This window comes from Daphnia magna, linkage group LG9 (genome assembly GCF_020631705.1).
Source record: "Daphnia magna isolate NIES linkage group LG9, ASM2063170v1.1, whole genome shotgun sequence".
In the NCBI taxonomy this organism is placed as follows: Eukaryota; Metazoa; Arthropoda; class Branchiopoda; order Diplostraca; family Daphniidae; genus Daphnia; species Daphnia magna.
In genome coordinates this window covers 1,251,510-1,255,830 of record NC_059190.1, presented here as the reverse complement: position 1 = coordinate 1,255,830, position 4,321 = coordinate 1,251,510, and the positions used below count along the sequence as shown (strand labels likewise).

General features: G+C 36.1%; 1 long non-coding RNA gene across 3 annotated transcripts; it reads right to left on the bottom strand.

Annotated features, from left to right (window-relative positions):
• Nucleotides 1-1,060: 1,060 nt before the first annotated feature.
• LOC116934213 lies at nucleotides 1,061-3,932 on the bottom strand. Of its 3 annotated transcripts, none has more exons than XR_006651605.1 (5): nucleotides 3,833-3,932; nucleotides 2,072-3,567; nucleotides 1,946-1,990; nucleotides 1,559-1,856; nucleotides 1,061-1,490 (listed from the first exon to the last, which is right to left on the bottom strand). It is a non-coding gene; the product is annotated as an uncharacterized LOC116934213 (long non-coding RNA). The 3 variants fall into 3 exon arrangements; XR_006651606.1 differs by lacking the exon at nucleotides 3,833-3,932 and adding an exon at nucleotides 3,629-3,773; XR_006651607.1 differs by lacking the exon at nucleotides 3,833-3,932 and having other exon boundaries at nucleotides 2,072-2,199; nucleotides 2,328-2,924.
• Between the last annotated feature and the right edge of the window lie 389 nt (nucleotides 3,933-4,321).

The following is a 4,321-nucleotide window of genomic DNA, read 5'->3' as shown; positions in this document are numbered from 1 at the left end:
GTTCACCTGATCACTAGGTTAGGTTTAAAGAAATCCAAATTTTAAGCTCAGCTTGTTAACGAAAAAATTGCTTTTTCTATTCAAAACAGGTAGGATTCGAACATCGTACCTGCAGCACCCGAAATCGATACTCTAACATTGATACACAAATCAATGAGAAGTATGGAACATCACAAATGTATCACAAAGCGACATTCTCATTATTGATATGTGAATTGTAGCTCAATGGTTGAGCATCGAAATTGTGATCCGAAAGTTCAGGGTTCGATTCCCATTAGAGTCGCGTAAGATTACGCAATCCAGTTAGTATCAAACTGATGGAACTGCATCCCGAATACATATTATGCTTTCCACTTCTAAAATAATATTATCACAAATACATGGTAGTCATCACCGGTTGGATTCCGATAGGGCAGCTGAACCTGCTTTCTCAGACCACAACATGATCATTTGGGAAGGGGTATCTGGTAGGGATTCGAGCAATAAATCGTCGAGATCCCAGGGCCGTTGAGCCAGGTTCCCCAGACCACCACGCGGCCACTTGGAGTAGGGTACTTGGGCAGGTATTCGGGAGATACAGCGTCAAGTTTCCAGGCCATAGCCCGTCCATCGTGTCATGAATTGGCCACTGTATCTCCAACTTGACATTTCAAGAACATTTTACATTTTTGCGTTATGATGCAGAATTAAACACTTAATTGTAAGAGAAGTAGCTCAATGGAAGAGCATCGGCACAGCAAGTCAGAGGTCTTAGGTTCGACTCCTACATGGAACACATATTAATTTATTTTCATTGATTTTATCAATTTCATCGAAAAAATCGGAAAAATTTTCACCAAAAAAATATTTACCGGAAAATTTTTCACCAAAAAAATTTTTACCGGAAAATTTTGCCGAAAAAAATTTTACCGAAAAATTTTGCCGAAAAAAAAAATGCAAAAAAAAAATTTGCAATAAAAAACCAAAAAAATCTCCACCCAAAAAATGGCCGAAAAAAATTCGTATCGGTAAATAAATATCTTAATAAAATCATTAGTATTATCAAATTTGAAAGCGAAAATTATCATAAAATCGTTTTATTGATCTATCATATTACATGAACATTATAAACATGACAAACAGTACAATAGACACGCGCGGATATTACTCATCTAATATCCCAATCTCTAATAATCCCAGCTAATAGAATCGAAAAAAAACATTTGCCAAGTACGAAATTTCACGTAAGCGAATTTACGTAATCAGAATTCATTCGTATACTTCTGACCAACTGATCAGGCAACGACTTTACCACAGCGAATTTATCACAAGTCAAAGGGAACAAGGCCATAGAAAACAAGGGTCTGAAATGATTTTCAATTGGTTATAAAAAATACATCAGACATATCGTTTCATATCAGAAAATAAAACAATCTTCCGACGAAGTTTTAAGGAACAAATTCCTTTAGCACCCGTTTCAACCTTACGTCCCGGGAACCACCAAAATCAGCCTAGAAGAAATAAAACTTGTCAATCCAAAATTCTTTTGATAACACTTGCGAATAGCATAATTCCTTACGCAATATCGTCTCCAACAATTCATTCAAAAATATTCTAGCCAAATCTATTCACGAGTGCATGGCCCAGCACTAATAGCGGGTTAAACATTTGTTGCTTACAAATCGAAGTTCATATCCTTCGTCATCAAAGATGCTATTCTCCGTCCATTGACTACTTTAGTTAAGCCAGATGTAGAACAGGTAGCACTTTGGACCTACCAAATAGAAAACGTTTATTGCCTACAAAACTATTTTCTATGTACCTTAATAAATTGCTCCCCTACTACGTGGTTTACAGCATCCTCGAAATTCATGACACTATTTCCACCAAAATAGAACATGTAAAACAAGAAAAATAAAATGTTAATTATCAATTCAATTATATTTACTAAAAATGCTTCAGTTACCTGGCAGTCCAGTTCAGTGCTCGCAATTCCCTGATACTGAGCAACCTAAAGTGAAAATGCAATGAAATTTCCGTACCTATGATTTAGTAGTAAAATAGAACTAAAAGTTTGCTCTGAAGTCCTTACCTAGCCCTGTAGAATGGACTAGAAAAAATACAGGCACAGGTAATTGTTAGTGTTAATAAGCCAGTCACACAGCAGCCAACACCAATTTTCCACATCCATCTTCATGCACATGAACTCTTATCTACCACCTGCAGATAAAGACCTCATTAAAAGTAACTTACAATCATTCAAACCACCTGAACAACGAGTAAATCACCCCCACAACTAAATAAAAACTATCAACAAATCCAACTTCTATTAAATTCATAAAACATACCATTTATAAAAACTATAACCTTATAATTCACTTCTCTACACATTTTACCAAACTACCATGAGATGCAGAGTCACAGCCAGGAATACTAGCCAGCATCACAGCCTATGTAGAAATACCACCTGAATACCTACAGACAGAGTGAACAAAAGCTAATGAATTTAACAAATGAAATAACGATAGTTAAAATTTCTATTGTTCAAAACATTATTATAAAATCTTTTCCAGATTTGTTGATCATAAATAATACAGGAACAACTGCATCTGGGACTGCGAACATGATAAATCTTGAAAATTGATGGTTAGGAACACAAACCAGTATTACAGACTGCAACATCAATTAGCATATCTACAATTATATAGTCAAAGTTACACTGTTTATTATATGGGATACTTCCTAACTAAATTATGTAGACAAAAATAATATTTTTTTGTGATTCATAATTCCTTACTGAAAGTGTCAAAAATTAAGGAATATTAGCTTAGTTTACAAACTGAACACAGATAAGAACAAAATATTATGTTTCCCTGTACAATGTAATAAGAAATAATAACATTATCTAAGGGATGATTAATGAAAAATAACGCAAAGCCAGAGTTGAAACGAGCTTCACGAGAGCTTGAGCTTTAGCTCAAAAGCTCACTCATTTTGTGAGCTTTGAGCTTGAGCTTCGCTCTTTTTGAAAAAGTGTGAGCTTGAGCTTGAGCTTTTGCCTCATGAGCGGAAGCTCACGCTTGTGGCGCCATCTAGCGGCCAAAATTAAAAGTGGTTGCCGAAATGAGACAAATCTCCACGTTTGGAGGTGGAAAGCTGTCTGTGCTACTTGCTAATAGCCTAGCCTATACTAGTTGCTTATGCTTGCAGTTACAGCTTAGTGATTGAACTGAACAAATAAAAACATGAACTTGTGAGTTGTGTCTTAAATATTGGTTTTCTGTAGTTAATTGCTTAATTCACACTAATTTTCGTTCAAATTAAAACCAGGAAATCTGAAACTGAAAGTCTTAAACTCTTTAGAGAGTAGAGACCAATGAGAAATGGCGTCAAAAAAGCGAACAGCTTCTACAAGTTTACAAAGTCAAAGTCATGTGGGTGCTGTAGGTGGTGATGATCAAGTTGATTGTGAAACTGTAAATGTAGAGAATAATGATTCTGGCAGCGATGGGCATGATTCTGGCAGATTTGTCATTCTCATTCAATGTTAGACCATTGAGCATTGACCGCTTTCTCATTAAAGCAAATCTGAAAAAAATACACTGTTTTGATTGTCAGTTGTCAAAGGTAATCTATTAATAAAATGAACTTGGAAATGAGCTTGAGCGAACGTGAGCTTGAGCGAAGCTCAACTTTTTTTGTGTGAGCTTGAGCTTGAGCTCCGCTCACTTTTAGGCCGTGAGCGGAGAGCTTGAGCTAAGCTCACGTTTCGGTGAGCTAGTTTCAACTCTGCGCAAAGCACATTATAAAACGATTTTAACATAAATCAACGTACGACTAACACAATACTTACTCACTTCAGCGAAGCCTGTTGAAAAAAGACGGGAAAATGGCATGTTGAACTATTTATATAAGCTCTCTACATGCCCGAGGACGGGCGCTTAGTAGACAGTGTTGCCTCTTTTGAAATCATCTTTTTTTCGAAAAAAAAAACAAAAAAACTCGAAAATCCTTAAAAACCTCGAAATGACATTTAAAAACTATCCCATCGACAGCTGACCAATAAGATAAAAAATAAAATTAACCAAGAGGGATTAAACGCACGTGGTAATTTAATTTTAATCCAGAGTCATAGACATAGAACCCCTGGTTCCTCCACTATGTCTATTTTCCCTCTCAGAAAATGGGTACCCTCTTGCGGGGATTACTATACAAAAAAATGGGGGTTTTGGGTCGGGGTGGTCGGGGCGAAAGAGTGATTTTCCACCCGGTGTAAAAGGTGATTCAGAATAAAATATTAGTTTTCCACTCAATTAATCGATTTTTGGATGAAACGGATCCA